The following is a 23,231-nucleotide window of genomic DNA, read 5'->3' on the forward strand; positions in this document are numbered from 1 at the left end:
CGTCATCTTTGTAATTTCACTTGGTTGAATTACACATTGTCTGGCAAACAGTGGGTGTTTAATAAACGTTACTTGAATGCATGAATTTCCTTGCGAATAGAAAGTAGTTTCTATCCGTGGGTGAATTTTATCTGCGAAAAATCTTCGAACTGTATCCCAATCGGCGTTTTAGGTCGATGGCTGGTCCCTTCCACCTCCTTGCCTCTGTCCCTCCAGGGTTCTGCTCCCCTTTTCAGTTCATTGGGGATCTGGAATGGCCCCAGCTCTTCAAGCCTTTCCCAAACGTGTCCCCTCCACATACCCTTCAGCTCCCAGCTCCCCTTCCCCCTGCTACCCCATGCAGCGCACAGCCACACCCTCTCCGTGGGCAAGATCACCTGTCCCTCCTCTGCCACCGCCTCCTCGGGTACCCTTTCGTCCCCCCTCTGCTCCCCCTCCTCCGCCACCTCCCCCAATCCCTCCCCTTCCCCGCCTCCTCCCACCCCTTGGTGTATATAGTAAAGGCAGGGCGGGCGCTGCACGCAGACACACACACTCGGCAGGACACGGGCGCGCACACGCTCACGCACAACCCGGTGGCGGCGACAGCGGCGCTCGGTGACAGCCGGCGGCACACGGAGGCTCCCTCCGCGGTGCACCCCCTTCAGGCGGTCAGTGGCGAGGCCAGACCACAGAGTTCCCTCCGCCCGCGACCACCCTGCGGCTTCCTGGAGGAGGCGGCGGCCCCCCAATTGCGAGGTAGTGGCGACCCTCGCGACGCCCCCCTGCGGGGCCGGGGTCACCCCCGCGGTTTCTCCCCGAGAGGACCAGCCACCCGGACCCAGGGGGCGCGCCAGGCTGGGCCCGGCGCCCGGGGAGGGGCCTGCGCCCGGGGGCCGGAGGGCGCCCGGAGGCCGGCCAGGGTGCGCGCGGCGGGGAGAGCCGGGCGGGGGCGGGGACGCGGGCTGAGGCTACGGTGGATGCGGATGCGGCGCGCCTGGCCCCTGGGCTCGGGCTGCGGAAGCCGCCGCGCAGTAGCCGGTGGGTTCAGGGACAAGTCCGGGAGGCGGCGCTGGCTGGTGGGGGCGAGGGTCCCCGAAGTGGGTTTGGGGGACGCTTACCCGCACGCTGGCACTGGGCGCAGAGGACGGCGCAAGGCACATTCCGTGCCCGGGCAACTCCACCCCGGCTTGTCTCCAGCTCTGCCATCCTGCCCCGGCCCGGAAAACCCGGCGCCTTCCAGGCCCTTCGAAAGATGGATTCTGTTGACGTCTCTGGCGGCCCTGGCGAGCTGGGTGGAAAGTTGGGTTTTGCCAGATTGTACTGGGCTCTTCTTTGTGACACTCAGCCAAGCCCCGTATCCCCTTGGAGCCGGGTGAGTGTGCATTGGCGCCTTGGGAACCCTGGTGTCCCCCCACCCCCATGCCCAGCCCCGGGGGTGGCCGCACCAGCTTGGGCTTTCTGCCATGTTAAGCACCAAGCAGTCTTCTCACTGCATTTTTTGCATGCGATTCAGTGGCGCCTTTTGCTGCGGAGGGAGTTATTGACTGTCTCCACATTGGCTTTTTTTGGGGGGGGGGTGTTGGGGTTGTGTTCTGTGTTTGCTTGTTTGCCATTTAAAGCCCGACTATTGTTCGGAATAAGCTCCGCCTGGGTGGGGAAATGGCATCCCACCACAGTTGCTGGCGAGGGGTAGAAATGTTGCCAAACAGCTGCTGCTTTGTGTTTCTCTATCAGAAGTCCCTGAAGTAGGTTTTGGGCACGACGGATAGATGGAGCGAGGGATGGGGCACGGAGGACGAAGGTGGCTGTGGCAGAGCGGATTGTCACCCACCCCGTGGGCACGCAGTCAGTCTCCCTGCCTGCCTGCCTGCCAAACTTTTATGAATATTCCTTTTGTGGGCACAGGGAAGCCTAATGAATTTAGCTGCTTTTCTAAGGAGCCACGATCTGGCTTTAACAATGGTTTGGGAACTTAATCAACGAGAGGGGAGAGGGTGGGGAATGGGGGGGGGGGAGAAGAAGAGCGGCTGCTGACATCCATATCGGTTATGTGGCTGCTGTTTGTAGAGTCAGGTAGAAGTGGGCAGGGCGGGGTGCCGTCTAGGTGTCCGCATTCCCCTAACTGCTGGGAGCTCTGATCCATGTACATTGGTGCTACACCGCCCCCCCCCCCCCCGCAACCTGGCAGTGGTGCTGGAGAGGCAGTTTGTGACAGAGAGAGGGCCAACCTCCCTCCCTCTCCACCCCCCCTCCTCATCTGGCGTTTTTAAAGATGTGTAAATATTTTGCTGAGGACAAGTGACATCAACAGAATGCTATTCCGCAGAGCCCGGGTGTGCAGCGATGATAAATAGATAGAGCCAAACAAAGTTTTGATAACCGCCTATTCTCATGGCTCCCTCGGTTTCATTTGGGTCTTTGTTTTTGTTGGTTTAGCATTATCTCCTGTCCTCTGCTGTGATCCCTTGATTTAGCCGATTCTTGGAAGCTTCTATTCGAGAGAAATGCAGCCAGCAGGGAGAAAACAATTCTTAGCCTTTTCCTGTATCAGGCTAGGTTCCCCTAGTCCTCTGCTCCCTTCTTTCCTTTTTCTTTTTCTTCTGGAGAGGCAAACCGGAGGAGCTGTACCACTTGCAGAAGCCTAGGGTGAGCTTAAAGGTACAGAACCCTAAGTCTGGTGGCATCTCAGATTTTCTGCCAGAAGCCTAGAGAAGCCAATCTCACTCCCAGACACTTTTCTTTTCCTCCCCACATACGTTCAATATTGGGCACATGGACACTTGCCTCTCGCCCTTACACATACCCTTTAGAGTTTATGCCTGAGGTGACCCTTGGCATTGGGAGCCTAATCAGACTTGAACTTGGGGGAAGGAGGGGTGGTATGTCTGGCTGTTTTGGCACTAGCTCAGAGGACCATCCAGCCACCCAGGGGATTCCTTTATTATTCCGAAAAACCCTGAGACCTCCTGTGGTGATGTTTGTCTTCGGGAAAACCTGCTCCGGAACAAAATGAGAACTGGTTTTTCCATACCAGTTGCTGAGTTAGGCACTAGTTGGTAGGCAGTTGACAACAACTTGGAAATAAATTGCAAAATCTTGCAGCTAGAAAACAGCTACTGGAGACAGGGCCATCAGAACAGCAAGAAAGAACAAGAAAAAGGCAAAGGCTGGGAGGCATGGCTAGGAGGACTCTATTTGTAGCAGAGAGCTCTCGCTATAATGAACTGGAAATGGAGGGGAGGAACTTCCCCCCTCCCAATCCCTTTACCCAAATGGCGATATTCTGTATGTACAGATAGCCACACAATATGTGCTCCAAAGCCACAATAGGAAAATAGCAAGTGTCTGCTCTCTGGTTTCTCTCCTGACCTTAGATTTGGGGAGAGGAGAGACTGACTGGCTAATTTAGCCAAGGAGCTAACATTTGTTGTTGCCCTCTGTCTGCCAGGTACTTCCCATGTGAGAAACCTTCTTAGGTGACCCTGTGACCCCTATGAAGCATTATTTTACAGATAATGCTCAGAGAAATTTCCAGTCATGAGTCTGATTCCAGACTTCAGTAGCTGTGATTTAAGGAGGCAATATGTCCCTCTGCCCCTGCTCCAAGTCTCTTATTTATTTCTCCCAAAGGCCAGAGCCCTCAGCCCATCCCCCTTTATGAAATATGGTACTAATCCGTGTGTGGGGTGGGCTAGGGGAGGAAACCTGCCAGTGAGGCAGCCTGGTCACTGGCGATGAATAGTTAGTTATGTGCCAAGTTAGATAGATCCCAAACAGTCCCTAACCATTTCAGATAGAAAATGGTGGTGACCTTTTTTCATTTAGGAATCCCCCAACAATCCTACTGTTGCTAAATAAATGGAAGCCCAGTGAAATTACCAAATGATAGAGACATACCAGAAGGAATGGTGGTGGAGAGAGAGATGTAAAGCATTGCCATAAGGAGACCTAATGGGGAGAAATCCAGAGATTTGTAGGTTTGGTAGACACCCAAGAGTTCTTGGTATTCTGCTACAGTTTGAGCCCTTAGCTGACACTGATTTAATCCTCATGACATCCAGAGGAAATAGGCAGCAGTAATTGCATCTTACAGATGAGAAAAGAGAGGTTGGGACAGGTTAAGTGATCAGCCCCGAAGTCCTTGGTAGTACAAAAGAGTGGGTGTGGTATTTTTCCTAACTGTCATCCCTCACAAGTACTAAATAAAAAGAAGGGTTCAGGGGACTTGGTGGTATTTATCTTCAAAGCAATGCCATGCCTCCTTTCCAACAAAGTGGTAGCCTTTAGCCCCCTAGAAATTCGGGAGCCACTGAAGAGCCAGAGTTTGAATCCTTATTATGAGAGGCTTCTGACTGCCGCCACTCTGATGAGAATATGAGAGGGATGTGAGAGGCTGAGGCTCTCCAGGTGGGGAAAGATGGCTAATTGCACTTTCCCCACACAAAAAAGACTGTGTAGAATTCTGAATGAAGCTTGATTTGGGGATCAGGGTGACATCCTTGCTGTAGAGTTGGCAGCACTTGTCTTGGGAGAATGCCTCTGATTGCCACTTTTCCCTCCCACCTGATCATCTGTCTGGGTGCCCATAATCTCGTTCTTTCCGGACTCAATGCCTCTTCTTCCCAGCTCACAATTTTTTGATGAGCCTCTTGAGTCTACTGCTCCTCAGTGCTTTGCGGGCAGCTGCTGAGGAGGGGATTTGGGTGGTCACATGAGCGCTTTTGGATTTCATACATGAACTTCCTTCTCCATGGGGCCAGGAACACATACAAGCACACATATGTACCATAGGCGTGTGCAATTTGATCACATTTCTATATCAGATTCACCAAATTAGATTGCAAACCTGCAATTGTGAATGAAAGAAGGACACGGTGATTTTGTCTTTATCCCATCCCTTGCCCTGAACAATCTGGCACAGCTAACATGGAGAAGGCTCAAGCAGTGGATGCTGACAGCAGTGATGGCACTTACAGGATGTCCCACCGCTGTGGGACCGCCCTACACAGTATAGGCACGGTCTATCTTTGTCTAATTAGACTGCTATAACAAAAGAGTTCAAATTAGGTAGACTGTGAATGACAGAAATTTATTCCTCTCAGTTCTAGAAGCTGGAAAGTCCAAGATCAATGTGCTAACACACTCACTATCCAGGGAAGGCCCATTTCTAGATTTCTAGATGGCAACTTCTCATTGTGCCCTCATGTGGCAGAAGGGGTAAGTTCCCTGGGGTCTCTTTTATGAGGGCACGAATCTCCCTGCTTTCATGGGCTCTGCTTTCATGATCTAGTCACCTCCCAAAGTCCCCACCCTTCAAGAACATCACCGCAGAGATTAAGATTGCAACTTGTGAATTGGAGAGGTGGGGGACACAAACATTCAAGACCGTGGCAGATAGATTCCAGGGCTTTTCATACAAGTCCATTTTAATCTCCATTCAAAGGCATTGATAGGCTTCTAGAATATCCCAATCCAGTTTCTGCTGTTCTCAGGAGCTCTAACGACTCAAGAACTATAGAGAATTGTGGAATACACCCTGCTCCCATCTGTCATTCTTATTCCCATAGATTTTTAGTCTTTTATGCCAGTATTGTTTAATGGGAATTCCTATAGGAGTGGAAGCATTGGGTATCTGCACTGTCCAATGCAGTAGCCATTAGCTACATGTGGCTGTGGTATCTTTGAAAGGCAGCTAGTCCAAATTCGAATATTCTGTAAGTGTAACTGGATTCTTAAGACTCAGGACAAAAGAGAGTACATCATAGCTCACTAATAATTTGTATTGATTAGGTAGTGAAATGATATTTGGAAGACATTGATTGAATGAGATGTAGCGTTATAATTAATATTGCCAATGTGTTTTGAATGCGCCTTTTAGAACATTCTGAATTCTGTATTTATTTCTATTAGAAAACCCTGCTGTGGAACACACTAACTACTGTGAAATCACAGCCCCTGCAGATGTACTGGGGCATGAATACCATCTACCTCAATGGTAGACAGGAGGCATATAGCTGACTCAGTAGCTACAATGGTCTGGCATCAGATACTTTTGCTTTTCAATGGCTGAGAGCAAGGGCAATGGCTAAGGTGCCATTGGGGGGGGAAAGTCCCCATCAGACCTACCATGTTCATCGCATATTCTGTAAGTGAGTATAGGCTCCAGAAACCTAATAGAGAAAGCAAGGCAAGCTGGCAGAAGAAAATGCCCAGCTGGCTTGGACAAAGGAGTCCTTTTCCTTTCCTTTTTTCCTCACACAGAACACCCAGCCAGTACGCTCTTCCTCTGGAAAGCTGTCTCCTGCTTGAGCTATTGATTTCCTTGATACCCACCATAATAGCACCTTCAAAGAATAGCCTTCCCGGGATTCTGTGCTTGGAGAACAATGTCCCAAATACACACTCTAATGCTTAGGTGGGTTTATTTGGGGCAGGGGCGAGTGTTAAGAAGACAAAGAAGATGCACATAGTCAGTTCTGGATAGCTTTGTGGGAGCAAGAGCTAGGACATCAATAAATGTTTCAGTGAAGGAGACAGAATATGTACCCAACCCCCCAATAGTGTCTGCTGCAGATGATACCTAGGCAAGGAAAGTTGAGCGGCATGGGAAAACAAGTCTACCTAGCTCTGGGCTATCCTCTCAGTCATGGCCCTGCATTCCTGGGCCCTTCCCTGGGTGCTGGACATGACATGAATAGAAGGGAGGGATGGAATAATAAACTTGGGACTGTGGTGATTTATAGGTCAAGCGCTGTGGCTCTGGCTCCTGAGGGCGCTGCCCCCACAGGGAACCCTTGGCTGACCTCCTTGGGCTCCTCAGAAGGAGCTGGTTTTATTTCCCATGGCAGAAGCAGACTGTTTACTGGAGCACAGGAAGAATCCGACATTCTGGCGAAAAATAATTCATTAACAGCCAGGGTATTACCCGTTCTCTGGAAAAGCTGCTCCAGCTGTACTAGAGCAACTGTTCTTTTTCAGCACCAGAAGCAAACCTCTCTGGCAGCCAAGGCTGGATGTGTTGGGGGCATTGTTGATGTTGTTGTTGTTCTGGTTGCTTTTGCTTTTGTACAGATAGCCCACTTTATCTTATAATTCAGAAAAAGGAACAAAGGCTCGGAAGGGTGGAAATGATGTTGCCATCAGACAGTCTTGCCTTTATGATGACTAAAGACCTAAGATGGCTCTAAGAACATAGGGTTAGAATCTTTTTTTTTGTTTTCCTGACCATTGTCTGCCTTAAACTGAGGACACTGCTGAGCCACACAGAATGTTCTGGAACTAAAGGGATTTAGCACATCACAGCACCTTGCTCTTAAGAGCCTCCGAAAGCAATGGGTTAAAGGATCCCATCTCCCCTAGTACCACTACTACACACCAGGCAGAATGTCCTATCTTGGCTGTGTGGAATTCTTTTGCTTACTATTAATTGGCACAGTGGGGCCAAAGTATGTGATTCATCATCCCAGTTTTGAGGGCATTTGGAAAGCCAGGCGAGCATAACCAAGAGAATAGGCGGCATGTTTTTCCCACTAAAGAATGATTGAATCTACATAAATGAAACGAAATGATTCAGGAAGCTTTTTATGCTCTAGGATAAAAATCTGCTTTCAAAAAAGGTTTTGTCCATTTGTTTTCTTTTTAATGCCTCATGCTCAGAAGTGTGTACTTAGCTAGCAAGAAATGAGAAAGAATGGCATTTTCTTGGTTTAGTTTTGTTTCAACTCTAATTGCAAGTTAAGTAAGATACAGTATATTGATTTTGGTTTTGTATGGAACAGAACTAGATAATCATTTTCATTTTATGAGATACTAATTTCCATCCATTTAGACCGATGAAATATGCATTTTAAATGCCTTGTCATCATCAAAGTATTTCTTGGATGTTTCTAGATTCAGATGGAAAACCTAATTATTTATATGGAAAAATTAGGAGCTATGTTCTTGGTCCATACCTAGACAAACTCACCTTAGATTTAGAAGCAAATGAGGACTTTCCCTATGGCCAACTGCTAAGATCATATATGTTAGAGGCAAATCGTATTTGGCTTTAACTGTCACACAGTTTCTCCATCCTGGCCCCACTGATATTGGGACAAGACCATTTTTGTTGTTGTTGTGGGGGACTTTCCTGTGCACCGCAGGAAGTTCAGCAGCTTTTCCGGAACCTACTCACTAGATATCAGTAACATCATCTTTTCCTTTCTCCTGGGCTTTCCCAAATGTCACCTCTGGAACAAAACCACTGTAGTTGATATAGACCAAAAACTAATAAGTAACTTGTTGTCTTCAGAAAATTCAATTTGAAATAATAAAAACTATAGTCTCTCCTCCTGCCTTTTGTATATATAATTCATGAGGTTGATTAACACTTTGAAACAACTCAGATGTCTGATTTAATTCTAAGGTTGGTGGAAGGGTTTTATAAGATTGTATAAGCATGGCGATTTTTTTAAGGCAAGTAACTGATTAGGTCATAGGTAATTGGAGTGGGTGGGACACATTATAAGAATTAGCAGCTTCTCTGGTTTTTCATGAAGATAGCAGGCTTATTGCTCTCTAATTTCTCTTTTATATACACCTGATTCCAGGAATGACTTCAAAGCTACCAGGAAGTTTCCCCCTTCTGTACTGTCATTTTTTTCCCCCTGTAGCATCTTTTTTTGTTGTTGTTGTTTGGGTTTTTTGGGTTTCTTTTTTCCATTGTGGGGCTTGAAGTCAGGCCCTGGAAGCTGGCCCTAAGCCCTTCTGTTCAAGGCTAGTACTCTACCACTTTGAGCCACAGCTCCACTTCCAGTTTTCTGATGTTTAATTGGAGATAAGGATCTCATGGAATTTCCTGCCAGGACTGACTTCAAATCCAGATACTCAGATCTCAGCCTCCTAAATAACCAGGATTACTGGCATGAGCCACCAGCTTCTGGCTCCTGTAGCATCTTAAGCCTAAGCCAATTCATTTTGCCTGTTAGTGTCCTTGTGAATGCTCTGTCTCTAATACTGTAACCAATTCAGTTCGGCTGGAGCAGCCCTCTTGTTCACTGCTACTTCCCTCTATGTTTTCTAGTACTGTTGAGAGAGAGAAAGTCAATTGTGAGGAGATGGTGTATTTTTCACAATTATAGACCATTCACATTCAGGGAGCCATTCTGCACCCCTCCTAATTTTGTTTCCTGTTTACTCACTTGTTTCCTTGCAGTAGCAACTCTGCTTCAGGAACTGCTCAAGAATAGAGATATCATTAGAGCTCCTTTGGGTAGCTAGACCCTGGTGAGGCCTCCAGGCAATAAGAATTGATGGTATAGTGCTGCTGAGATGAACCTCGAGCTATCTTCTTCTTGGGGGGGGGCAGCGGGGGCTGAGAGGCTGGAAAGAAGGGATAAGTGCACATGCAAGTTATTGTGAAGAGCAACCCTGTGCTGCCCGTTGATAGAAATAATGAGCATGTGCGTGGAGAGAGAGGGACAGCAGTCATGTGGAGCCCTTTGGACACAGGGAAAGAGTTCCTGGGTCATTTCTGATCATCTCTCAGAGGGAGATGGATGTCAAAAGATGTTGGTGAGGGAGGGAGAGATAGACAGGTTCTCAAGGCAGAAATCAATGGAGGCCACTTCATTTTGAAACCACTCAAGCTCAGCTGACCTTTTCCAAAGAGTGTTTGAGGAGTTCAGTGTCACGTGCACAGGGACCCCCAGCAGACTCAGCTGGTGAAGAAGGTTAGCAAGGTGAGAGTGTTTGAGGATTTGCCAACTCAACAATGCACTTTCCTTGCTGAGTTCAAGCCTCCATCAAAGAGGGGTTTGAAGCCGGGTGCTGGTGGCTCACCAGCAGCTCAAGAGGCTATCATCTAAGGATCATGGTTCAAAGCCAGCCCAGGCAGGAAAGTCCGTAAGACTCTTATTTTCCAATTAACCCCCAAAAAGCTAGGAGTGGAGCTGTGGCTCAAATGAGAATGCTAACTTTGAGCACAGCAGCTCAGGGACAGAGCCTAGGCCCTAAGTTCAAGCTCCAGTACCAGCACAAGCACAAAAGGGGGGTCGGACAATTCCTTGCCATCATGAAGGGAGAAAATGAGCTGGCAGGAATCCACAGTGTGCTCAGCCTGAGTGGATAAATAATTGATTTGCAGCACGTGACATTTGGTCATTCTGAGTTGCCAGCCTCTTGCAGGCTAGGGTTTGGGTGATGGTTGCGACACTGGGAGAGGAAACAGGATCATAAATCTGGGCTTTGGAGGCCAGCCTCGTGGTACAGAGGCCACCGGGGCCGCCGCTGTGTGCTGCAGAAGCAAACAGACAGGTCCGAGTGGTATGTTGTTCCTCAAAATAATGGCAATGGAAATGGCTGTGAAAAACATTTAGACCCTTGTCATAAAAATGAAAACAGTCTTCCTGCTATAGGGAAAAGCTAAATAAACTCTATTGCAGCTGTATTAAGTAGAAACAGATTTGAAAATCGGGTGCTTTTTTTTTTTTCCTTCTCTCTTTTGAGACACTTATTTATAGCAGGTTGGGCAAAGGCTGCCACTATCTTTTGTGACTCCGGAAGAGTGTTTTCCAGATGGTCCTTGCTGTTTTTCTCTTTATTAAGCTTAGTTGAACATGGCCTTGCTTGCAAAGGGTCATAGAAGCCAGTGCTATTTTTTTCAGATTACAGCGGCCATTGATTGGCTAACAAATCAATGGATGGGAATGGATTGAGCCTGTGCCAATGGATTTCCTTTTACATTTTATAAACGAGGGAAAAAATGTCAAGGAAAGCTTAAAATAGGAGTGCTCTTTTGACTGTGTACAACAAAGTTTTGAAGACCATTCGTGACTACATTCCCTATTAATTTACATTTATTTCCCCCCCTAAAATAATGCTCTCCTCTTTGCTAAAACTCTGCAATGTTACTGTTTCCTTTCCAACATCTAAACAATGTCCAGATACATTTTAGATTGAGCAATTAGCTCTGGCTGCAATTTCCTTTTATGAAAAAAAAATCACTAACCCTTTAGACTGAATGTGAAATTACTGAATGTGAAAATATCGATGTGAAACCATTTGCTCTAAGATCTTTTATGGCTTATCAATTGCATTGTAAGATGGTTAGAAAGGGCTGCTTCCGACTTTGCAGGTTGAACACACCCATACCAGAAACTCTGAGCTCTGTATGTGCTTTTTAGGAGCTTGGTGGTCAGCCTTAAGGTCATTAGAGCCAAGCTTAAAGTCTTATTCACCAAGAGAATCATCTGGGAATGTTGCAGAAACCTGTGGTTCCAAAGCCTGCTTGCAAACTCCTGCTGGCATGGAACAAGTTGTTTACCCATTCATAGTGAAATGGAAGAAAAGTGAAAATGCAGTGAGCTTATATATTATTTTTGTTAGGCCTTTTTTCCATTTTATAGAACTTCCTTTTGTGCTAAAGTGGTCTTTTCCACATTTCTTGGTATTGAAGTTTCTTTTTATAACTGATCAAGATATAACGGGTGACCTTTCTACTTAAATATGTGTATTTGACAAAAGGTCAAAAGTTGCCTTATGTTTGGATCCATCATTTTAAGAAACTAGTACTTATCCATGACACTAGGTCTGGGAGTCAGTCTTAAGATCCATAGAGCAGAAAACAACTACATCAAGGGTCCTGGGGCTACTGCTTTGCATGCCTTAGCCAACTCTTTGGAACCCAGAGCCATAGAGAACTAACTTTTTCCAAGGACTGTGTGAAGTATAGAGTCATTTTTTGAAGAGGAGGTTGAGAGTAAAACTGGCCCATTTGGCAGTAAAATCTAAGCATGTAACCTCACCCCTTTTCCCCTGGTTCCAGTGTCAGTGTTGCTGCTAGTTCTAGTTCTCATGAGCTTAAATCCTCTTTATCCTCACCCCAGCCTTGCCCACCTCTACCATGGGCACAGCTTCAGAAGCACCTGGCTTGTGTGGCCCAGCCTCCCTGCTGTTCTGCCTGATTCTCCCTTAGCTGCTATTCTATGGGCCTGTGTTAGCTTCCTCCTATTAAAGTTAGTCCCTAGTCTCCTTCTAGCTCAAAATAGTCAATGACTCCCTATTTCTTGATGACTTGAAATCAAACCCCATATATGAAATTCTCTTGTCCTAGCCCATTCTCCTCTCTCAATGAGCACAAACTACCCATCCATAGAATATCATGAGAGGTCATCTTGAGGTTGTACAAATGTTTTGGACTTAGTATTTTTTTATGTGTGTGTGGAGGACGGATGTTGGTTAACAAGAAGCTTACAAGATCTCTGGGTATCTTCCTAGATGCAAAAAAAAAAAAAAACTGAAGCATGAAGACTAATATAATACACTGTCCAATAGACTATACCATTAGTGGATGTGAAGGGTAAACAAAGGAGGAGGCTGCAATGCTTGGTAAGAAATGTACGCATTATCCTGCCCATGTAATTGTAACTCCTCTGTACAGTATGTTCACAAATAAAATTAAATTAAATTAAAAAAACAATATCAAAGAAGAAAGAAAGCCCCTCAAAAAACAAGGTTCTCTGACGTCTAACTACAAATCTCTTACTGCTTTGAGTTGGGACCCCTACCTAGCTGGTGCCAGCCTTGATTTTGAATGCCAATACTAGCTTGTCTCATTGAAAACAAAGCCATTTGCACAAGCCCTGGAATTTGCATTTGAAATATAGTAGATGTAGACAGTGCAGACTGTCTGTCCAATTCCTTCTGAAATGTCTCCAATGATTACTCATAAAATCACAAAAGCAACATTACCTATCGTTTATCAAGCTCCTGCTACTGGTTGGGCAGTTGTACCACAGTGATTTAAATGTATTATTTCATTTCTAGGAGATGGATATTTTAAGCTCTATTTCATAGAGGACAATTCAGGACTGAGAGCAGGTTAGTAACATATACAAGGCTATCCAGCTTATGGGTAGTAGAACTGGGATTTTTATATAGCCTGACTCATAGAACTTTATGGATGGAAATGTCCTTCACTGTCCAATAGAATAGTCACTACTATTGAGTAGCTCTTGAATACTAAAAATGTGGCTAGTATGATAAGGAGCCTAAAGTTTTCATTTGCTAAATTTAAAATCAGTTTACCCTATGTGGCTAGTAGCGACTGTTAGATGGAGCAACTCTAGAATGTGCTTGTTTTCTAAGCCCATTCTTCCTATTTTCTCTCTGCTTTGTCTACTCCATGTCTCACTTCTTTCTCCATCTAATACTTGCTTTTTCCTCCAAGGCCTGTAGCATAGTGGTTCTCAAGTTGTAGTATGCATGCAAATGGCTTCCGCATCATGAAGGGCAGTGGTTGCTGGCTCTAAGTAGCTGGGAGAAGCTAGTATGTCCCTAGAGCTGACCCTCTTTAAGTCTGACCTTTATTTGAATGACAGTTGAATCTAATGAGTCCTCTCGCAATTATTCTACAAAGCATTAGTTTTTTTTTTTTCTGGGGGGTCAGGCTGGGGCTTTAACTCAGGACATAGACACTGTCCCACAGCTTCTTTTCCTCAAGGCTAGCACTCTACCACTTGAGCCACAGTGCCAATTCTGGCTTTTTTGTTTATGTGGTACTGAGGAATCGAACCCAGGGCTTCATGCATGCAAGGCAAGCACTCTACCACATTCCCAGCACCAAAGCATTAGATTTTTTAAAAAATATTTTATTAGCATATATTATTGCACAGAATGAGAACTTGCATTGTGATGTTTCTCTACATGCATATAAATATACTTGGATCAAATTTACCCCTCCTTTAGTCTTCGAAATAATTAATTTTAGTGTGTGGCTCCTTGGGAGAGCATAGAGAGCCAGGCACAGGGCAAAAGAAGAAGCATGATCTGTACGAATTGCCTGCATGCCCTGGTGATTTAAGGTAAGCCTTGGCAGAGAGAACCATTTGTGACCCTTCTGTGGTCGCCATGATTAAATGGGGACAGAAAAGTTAACTAGGAAAGAAAACAAGTAAAGCCAGTAAGACAGATAATGAGCAGAGTTCTCCATTCTACTCCTCTACCCACCCCCCTGCTTGTTTCTTCATTCTAATTAGTATGTCTGTGCCTTCAAAGGGCAAAAGCCAGATTCCCTGGTGCAGGCCTAGAGGCTGACAAGGCACAGAAAAGTCTCTGGAAATGGGCTGTGATGTAGGCCACCTTGACTCTTGACCTCAGTTTTAACCATATTGAAGTTTATTCTTGTGTTTCAAAAAGTGCAGGTACAAAGAAGGAGCTAAGATGCTTCATCAAAGTGGCTGCTAAACTAGTTTTTTTTCTCCTCCTGATTAGTTGTAAAATAAAATAGTAATGTGGGATGGCTTTGTTCTAAGTGTGTACAAATCTGTTTTTTTTCCCAGAGAAGCTTTGCTCCCACCCCCCTTTCCTCTGTCTCGCCTATTTTTTTCTTTCGTGTGTGTGTGTGTGTGTGTGTGTGTGTGTGTGTGTGTGTGTGTGTGTGTGTGTGTGTGTGTGTGTGTGTGTGTGTGTGTGTGTGTGTGTGTGTGTATTTGGTTTTCGTGTTTGGAGAGCAGAAATCATGTGTCTTTTTTGTGGCTTGGTCTCAAACCAACATTCATTCTCTTGAGCCAGGCAGCACTTCCTAAAGCTCATTTTAATCACAATCTCTGACAATGCAGCCCTCCCCGGCTCCTGGCGGTAAACCCATAGTACTTAGCTGAAGATAATATCTTGGATTTCCCCCAGTTTGTCTGCTTCCAACAGCCAGTCTTCAAAGGCCTGAAGTCTTGAAGTCCCTCATTAGCATAGTGGTATAGCACCATTAACTGATGGCAAAATGTGAGATGCATGTGCTTTGAGGTCTTCCTGCTACCTACCTACAAAAGCTCAGCAAATCTGAAAACACCTGTGAAAAGCAGAGTCTGGCTCTCCGCTGTCTTTGTTGCAATTACTCACCAGGGGTCCAGCCCACTTTCCTCTTGTCAACACTGCCAGCTCTCAGCCCCGTTATGGGGAGTTGGAGCACGGAACCCTTTATTCCTCATCCCTATGGGATGCTTCTGTACTTTCCAATCTGTCATTTGCCTATTTCTGTCTGCAGAGGACTAGGCCTGATGCATGGGCATTCCTCATCCCTCTTCACTGCTTCTGTGGTTACAAGTCAAGCACTTCACACCTTTCAAATCCAAGAGAGTAGGATTTAGTATACACACAACCACTGAAACCACTTTTTAGGGACAGCTATTTTCATTTGTGGACAGGAAAACCAAAGTGGCACTTTGATCAAGACCTTGGACTTCAACCTGAGCACTTTCAAGTAGTAGCATTTTTAACGTATATGTTTGTTTTGTTTGTTTTTTAAATCAAAATGAACTGGGCTGAGGCCTGCCTTCTAGAGAAGGGATGAGGAAAAATAAACCAAGGCGGGGAGCAGGGGTGGCAAGGCTGGTGTCTGGATCCCAAACGAATTTAGGGCTTTGACTTTGTGGGACTTGGGAATGGCTGGTAACAACAGTAAGTGGTCATCACCTCCCCACCCCCGGGTTTTGTCTTGTAGGTCCTTTGGTGGGCCAGTATGGCACCTATGCCACACTCTCCTTTTGCAAGCAGGGATGGTGGTGACCTAGGTCTAGAGGAGTGGCTAGAGAAATCTTAGGGTGGATCATGTTACCTACTTAGCACCCAATTCTGAAGAAAATGTGATATAGAGAAAAAATGAATGGGTCAGAAAGAGCCTTTTTAAAAAAGAATCCCAAAGTGGACTGATAAAGTCATATCTAAGAGCACCTTGTGTTAGCAGTTTTAAATACGCTTTACAATATGTACACTTGCAGTAGGTCAGAGTCTTTTAGCAGTAGGAGATGTAGGGTGATCCTGCTGGTCTAGTCCTTGGGGTTGGGAGGAGGGATTTGGCAAGAGGCCTACCACTAGGGTAACTAGCCATCTGTCCTGTTTTGCCTTGGATTGAGGGGGTTCCTAGGACATGAGACTTTCAGTTTCAAAAGCCATATAGTCCTGTACAAACCAGGATGAGCTGGCTACGCCCTTGTTAGGACAGGCATTAGCACATGGACAGCTGAACTGGGCAGGGCCAAAGCAGTGGAGACAGTTCAGCCTGAGGACTTGGCATGAGGATGCCACCACAAAGCAGAAAGGGAGCTTGGTACGAGAATGCAAGAACATATCTAAGCCCTTCAAATAGCTTCTCTGGTTCCAAATGAAATACTTCTCTTAAAATAGAAGCCTGAGAAACTCCATTCTGCCTACCCGGAAGCTAAACTGTGTTTTGTCCTCTTTATTATCCCACCTATCTGAAGTCCTTCCTGTCTGGATATTGCAGATGAATTTCAGGGGAAGGACCAAATCTTTTGGGTCTGCCAGAATGGGGGACTTCAAAAAAAATCCTTAATGGACAAGGAAATAGTTTAAAGTGGGCCCTGAGTAAGAAAAACAGTTTCTGAACATAATGTTTCTACATCCTTTATGATCCTGATTAGGAAAATACTATTTATTTATTTATTTGAGCAGCAGAATGCAGAATCATTGGTAGCCTTAGACCATTCAGATCTTGATTGCCAAAGTGTAGTTCATTATTCATAACTTGAAACCAAATTATGATTTTTAAGTCCTCAAAAGCTTCCACCTTGTCGCAAGTATTTCTCTTGCAAAGCAAGCCTTATGAATGATAGGGACAGAAGAGGGCTTGAAATAGGAAGCTAATACAAGCGATTTTTCCCTTTGAGGCTTAGTGTGAGCCTTTGACTACATTAAAAAATGAAGTCCCTTGCCTCCAGCTGAGTGCTGGTTGGTCATGTCGGTAATCCTGGCTATTCAGAAAGCTGAGATCTGAGGATTGTGGTTCAAAGCTAACTTGGGCAGTAAAATCATGGACAGCACCCAGACCCTGAATTCAAGCTCCAGTAGCGGCACATAAAAGGTACAGGCCCCCCATTTAAAAAATAGAAGAGAGGAATTTGTATGTATTCACTACAAAGAAGTAATAATTGCTTGAGGAGATGTATATATTTACAAAATGTATTGAAGCATATGATACTTCATTAATAAACACTTTTTTGGTGCTTATCCTGGGGCTTGAACTCAGGGCCTGGGCACTGTCCCTGAGCTTTTTTGTGCTCAAGGCTCTACCACTTGAGCCACAACAGCTCTACTTCCAGCTTTTTGGTGTTTTCTTGCAGATAAGAGACTCATGGACTTTCCTCCCATGCAGGTTTTGAACTGTGATCCTCATATCTCAACCTTCTCAGTAGCTAGGCATGAGGCACTGAGCCCAGCCAGTATGAACACATTTTCTATGCATCAGCTAGAAAGAAAAAAAGAAAACATTCAGTAGAGAGAAGTAACATCTAGGGACAACAGTTTGTCTCTCTGTGGCATCTGAACCCTCCTCAGCAGGAGAAAGGAGTATAGGCAGTCATTCCGTCCTAGAAACACTTCAGTTTAGAGAAAGGAGAAAATAGAAGGTGTGGAAGAAAAAGCAAGAATGGGGTTCTTTTGGCCACATGGTCCAGATAGTAAAGGAATGAGGAAAGGCCCCAATGAAACTTGGAAGACTTGGATCTTCGGAAAGACTACCCTTTAGGGCACTTCTCTGTCCTACAATGAATGTGTGTGAAAATTAGTGTTGGCATTTTATTCATTAGTGAGACCAGAATTGCCCACAGTATATTCTTCCCCATGCATAAAGGGTATGATGACTGAATAATAGTATTATTACCTATAGTCCTATTTAATAATAGTATCAGCCTTTTAGAAAGAGTTTCCATTTCACTTATACTTTGAAGAGGTCAGAATTTTGCCAGATGCTGGTGGCTCACACCTGTAATCTCACTACTCAGGAGGCAAATACTGAAGATCAAGTTTCAAATCCAGCCTGAACAGAAAAGTCCCATTTCCAGTTAACCACCAAATAGCCAGAAGCAGAGGTTTGTCTCAAGTAGGAGATTGGAAATAGGAATGTCTTCTATCTTTAATTAACTAACAAATACCCAGAAGTGGAGGGTACTAGGCTTGAGCAAAAAAGCTAAAGGATAGCACTTTAGCCCTGAGTTCAAACCTCAGTCAATACTAGCACAAAAATGTCAGAATTTTAAGCACTGGAGCAACACAGTGTCCTCTTCTCCAGGTAATGCTCGGTTTGTAAAGTCAGCTATGGAGCTTGGAGAAGTCCTAAAAATTACATAACATGAATTTTTAAATTTTTAATTAATTTTTATTGGTATGATAATTTTTATTTTTATTTTTTATTGTTATGATAAAGATAATGTATACAGGAGTGACAGTACATTTGTCAAGTAAAGAGTCCATTTATTTTTGGACAATGTCACCCCCTTCCCTCGGTCTCTGCAGTTTTTCCCTCCTGTTCCCACTCACAAGTTATATAGTTGATTTTCCACATAGTATCCAGTGAGTGCCACTAATGCATTTATTCACCCTTTGTCCCTCCATTTCTGTGCCTTTTCTTACCCTTCCAACCCACCATGATTTTTTATCTAAAATCCTACCATAGTGTCTATAGCCATACCATACCTGAATGTGCCTAATCTCATTTAAAATCCTAACATACAAGCATGCATATATACCTACATGCATACAAAAGAGTGCAGATATTATTAAGTATACAGCTTGAAGAATTTCCATTTATGACACACCTATGTCACCAGCCCCTGGATGGAGAGACCCAGATTGTACAAACCTCCAGAATTCTTGTGCCCCCATCATTGTTCTCCCCCAAAGTAGCCACTCTTTCCCAACAGCCTAGATTAGCTGTGTCACACAAGAATTTTAAAGTTGTTCCTTTGTGCATGAGTACTCAGAAAGAAAAAGTCCTTGTAGTTTCTTACAAGAGATGGAAAGAGAAATTCTGTAATGGTTTCCTTTCTCTGGCTGCTCTAAATTAAGGCTATTAAGCTGGGAGTTTCCAAGCTGGGCTCCTGCTTATACAAGGGTTGGGGTGACCCGTCTCCGCTGGCAGGGATAATGCCTAGGCTGCAAGCCAGTCACCTGCTCATGTCTTTGCCTCTGCCAACAGAGCCACCAAGCTTGGCTTATATCTTATCAAAACCTCTGTCAGACCTTGGAAAGACACATGGCCAGAAGCACTGAGGACAGACCAACAAAATGGCTGTGAGTTTGCTGATTATGTTGGTTTGTTTGGAAAAGAAGGCTAGGCCCAGCCACTAAAATAGTATATCTGAGGGGGACATTTGTCTCTAACTTCCAAACGAGAGTGTGATTGATTCACGTCACTTCCTTGTGGGTCTCAGCACATTTCTTGATGTGATTTCTATCCCCTTTCCTTTTTGCTGGAAGAGGCAAACAGTACTAAGGCGGGAAGAAAGCGATGGAACATACATCGTAATGTGTCTGGAGCGGCATCAGAAAAGGACTTATTTGTTCTCCTGGGCTACGGAGTGCCGAGTGATTGAATGCTCGCCAAGCTGTCAGTTTTATGAAACAAATTCCCTAACCCCCCTTGGCCCAGAGCTTTGCTCAGCCTGAGATGGAAAAGAAATAACTTTTAATAGAAAACTCATTGCTAAAATCTAAGATAAGATTGCATAGTTATGTCTCCCCTAAGAATAAAATGAAATATTGAAGCAAGCATTTGATGGAGGTGGGGGGGGAGGGACTCTCAGGAAACCTTATTTCTCATTTCTTGGTTAACAAAGTATGTTAATAAAAATATTTAGACTTTTGTGGTACATAATGCATTTTTATTCCTGGTGATCTGGTCTGTTTGTATACACAGATGTTTCCTGTGGCCCTTCTATCATTGCTTCTATTTTTTTTTTCTGAAACAATATTTCTAGCAGGAAGCAGAATCTTATGCTAAGAACCCTAGGCCTCTCACAGACTCTGTTAGTTTGAGAATATTTTCATTTGTCACTTTAATACATGAGGGCATGGGGTGGGAACCTCCTTTTAGTCAAGAACGTGGAAAATAATTTTTAATAAGAAGCTAATGCAAGGAATGTATTCTGTCGAGACATTAGACAATTCTTTCTTGGCTTCTAGATTAGACCTGAGTGATTCCTCCAGGCATGCTCATTGCTGAAAGGCTGCGTGGCTTTTCTGTCTCCTTTCTCATTGTCAAAGCCACTGTGAGTAATGCCTGCCCTTTCGTCCAAACCCTCAGTGTGTTCAACAGGATTTCACAGATTTTTTTTTCCCAGAGCATTGTTCTCAGAGCTGTGGCTTCATTTCCAGCATCAGGAGCACTGGGGCAGCCCAGCTCTTCCAGCTCTTCAGCTCAGTTTCTCTGTCATTCTTAGGAGGCCATGGAAGTAAATTAAAATAAAATCCACAGGCGACTATGCTAAGGAAGGAAAATTAGGTTTTACACATCAGCACTTTTCAAAAAAAAAAAGAGAGAGAGAGAGATGAACCTGTCTTAATTGAAAAATGGTGTAATGCCCTAATGAAAAATCAAGCTCAGGATTAAATCCTCCATATCTCAGTGATGAGTATATAGTTCCTCCCGCAGCTCCCCCTATGAGTGAATTCTGCAACAATCAGGCAGTGTGTTGAAATAAGATATCATTCAGTATTACTGCAGGAGTGACACATCACCCTGTCTGGCTGACTTGCCAGATGCTACCTAAATGCCAGGACAGGAAGGGATGGAAACACAGGGACGTCTCTTTCTCTGATCCTTTGGAGTTTGATTTTCTTTATCCTTGGAGTACATTTTGTTTTTATATTATCAAAGAATTAAGATTTAATTTTTCCAAACATGGAAAGACGACAAGAGAACAAGTATCATTTGCCACCTAAACATTGCCGCTCACCATTTTTGGTTCATGCTCTCTGAGTAATTTCCTCCTATATATCCTTTATTTTATCCTGGAGTTTGAAAAGTATATCTCACAATTCAAAGTTTTCTTGTGCTTACATCAATTTCTTTCCAAACTCAGTTAACATATATTTCTCTATTCATCAACATGAAGAATGAAAAGGTTTCTATCTCTGCCTGTTATGTGTGACCAATTGTTTTAGAGTATGTCTCCCTCCTTCCACTGCCAGTCACCTAATGTTATTTACAGCTGGAATCCCCCAGCATCTACAACACCACTTGGCACCTAGATGTTGCTTAGTAAATATTGTTAAATCAATAACTGAATAATAGCAGTATATACTCACATTAGTACCAGCAAGTGAGCATTGACTATTGAAGGTTCTGCCTTCCCAGCATCCTTTGTTGTCTTTCCCCAGCAGTCAGATTAGGCTAACAGATACCCCAGGCTTTGGAGCTCAACAGGCCAAATTGTTTAGTCTGCTGATTGCTAACTACATAATGGGACAAATGCCTTACCGTGTCTGGGCCTCAGTGATATTTCTGTACAATGGGCCTGGCAGGTTAACTGATAAGAATGCATAATTCCAAATATACAGGAGATATCCAACATCTCAGCTACTAGTGTTTTGCCTCTTCTCTTTTGAGTGACAGTGTGAGAGCCCTTGAGATCCTAGAGTGTTGCCTCTCTCTTTCCATGTCCAGTTGTTTCCCTCTATGAACACAGGAGGATTTCTGGTGATTTGCTTCATGCTTCTGTATTGAGTAAATCAGAAAAATTGCCAACAATTGAGTGGCCTTTGTAATAATCTGTTCCTGTGCTTCTCCTACAACAGGACAGCTGCTGTGTTATAATTGTGTGCGCCCATCGCTCGACAGCAAATGTGTCTTCTACCTTGGTGTCCTTACATAGAACCCACAATGTTTATAACTTAGGAATCAGTAACTTTCGAGTCAATAGGTGAATAAATGAATGAACAATTAGTGTCATATTGTCCTCATCTTTGTCCCTTTACCAACCATATATGGACTCTCCATAATCTCTCAGATGAAAAAAAAAGCAAACCAAAGGTTAGAATTCCATCTCCAGCTTTCTGAATCTCTAATATTCTCCCTGACAGAGACATATAAGTACTGGTTCTGCAAAGTGCCAGCTTAAGGGAGAAAAAAATGACACTTGCTCTTAGTTGCCATGATTAAGCCCGGGAATTCACTGGCTAGCATATAAGGTTCTTGGGGATGGGGGAGTGACAATATATGCTCAGAGCAGCTTCTTGTCTGCAGCTTTTAGTTTGAGTTATATGTGTGTTGGCATCTCTTTCACACTGAATCTGATGAGCTGGCATTTATTTTTGACAGCATCTCAAATCTTGTGAAAGTCAGAGTAGGTATGGCATTGTTTTTTAGGAATGTCTCAGATGGTGGCAGGACAACCTTGATAATCAAAGAGCGTGTCTTAAAAATATCTCTTCTCAGAGGGCTTCCAAAAAACTAAAATATCAGCACAAAAAAAAAGAGTTTTGGAGTTTCCCAGAGCAAAGGATTTTTTTTTGAGCATCAGCTTTTTTGCAAACTGAGCTCAAGTAAATACAGAGTCATTGAGATGAATGCTCTGTGGCAGTGATTGCTCATTGTTCTGGACACTCAGCTCGACTACATTTCCCAGTTTTCCTTAATGTATGTGTGGCCACGTGTTTGATTTCTGGCCAATGAGATGGAAATAGAAACCTTTTCCCCAGTCCTGGTGCCAGTCCTGAGGCTTGAATTCAGGACCTAGGCATTGTCCCTCTGCTTTTTTTTTCTCTCTCTAAAGGCTAGTGATTTATCACTTGACAGTTCTACTTTCAGTTTTCTTAGTAGTTCATGGAGATAAAAGTTTCATTCACAGACTTTCCTGCCCCGCTGGCTTTGAACTTCAATTCTCAGATCTTAGCCTCCAGAGAAACTAATATTACAGACATAAGCCACTGGTGCCGGCAGGAATAGAATGTTGTATGCACTTCCAGTCCAACCATACAAACCTTCCAGACCCTACCCCCCACCCCCAAGCTCTTTCCTTATCCATTCACTGTCTGGGATGGGACAAAGCCTCAGAGTTACCTTAGAAGCCACTGTTAAAGATGACAGAGATTCTTCTACCTAGCAAAGGTCATTGCATGGAACAGAACTGCCTGATTGGGAGCATCCATCTTGGACCATTACACAAGAAATAAGCTTCCATTATTGAGCTATTACAAGTTTGATGCTATTTGTTAGGCAGCATATCATGCTTTAGCTAAATCACACTCCCTGGCCTTTGTTTTGGAGTGACTGACAGTTTTCAAAGGCCTTTTATCTATCAGGGATGATAAGGATGATAACAATGCTTTCAATAGCCCTGCAAAAGAAGCCTCATGTCACATCTATAAATACAACTCCAAGTGGGCAAAGGGTGTCATGGCCACTTAGGGTTGGTATATAGAGTGGCACCTGGGAGGCTGGTGTTGACGCTTTTGTTGGTGGAGGAAAGGGGGAAGGG

General features: G+C 44.4%; 1 protein-coding gene across 3 annotated transcripts in view; it reads left to right on the forward strand.

Moving 5' to 3' along the window:
- The first annotated feature begins 538 nt into the window (after positions 1-538).
- The window catches only part of Rai2 (retinoic acid induced 2), a 63,100-nt gene continuing 40,407 nt past the window's right edge, over positions 539-23,231 (forward strand). For 2 of the 3 annotated variants that reach the window (XM_070040793.1, XM_070040795.1), the window contains exon 1: positions 1,277-1,354. The gene's annotated coding sequence lies outside the window, so the exon portion shown is untranslated. Of the gene's footprint in view, positions 739-1,276; positions 1,355-23,231 lie in introns of those variants that run through there. The other variant, XM_070040794.1, reaches the window with a different exon arrangement.

The sequence above is a fragment of the Dipodomys merriami genome, unplaced genomic scaffold (genome assembly GCF_024711535.1).
Source record: "Dipodomys merriami isolate MVZ:Mamm:240054 unplaced genomic scaffold, mDipMer1.0.p SCAF_3, whole genome shotgun sequence".
NCBI classification, from domain to species: domain Eukaryota; kingdom Metazoa; phylum Chordata; class Mammalia; order Rodentia; family Heteromyidae; genus Dipodomys; species Dipodomys merriami.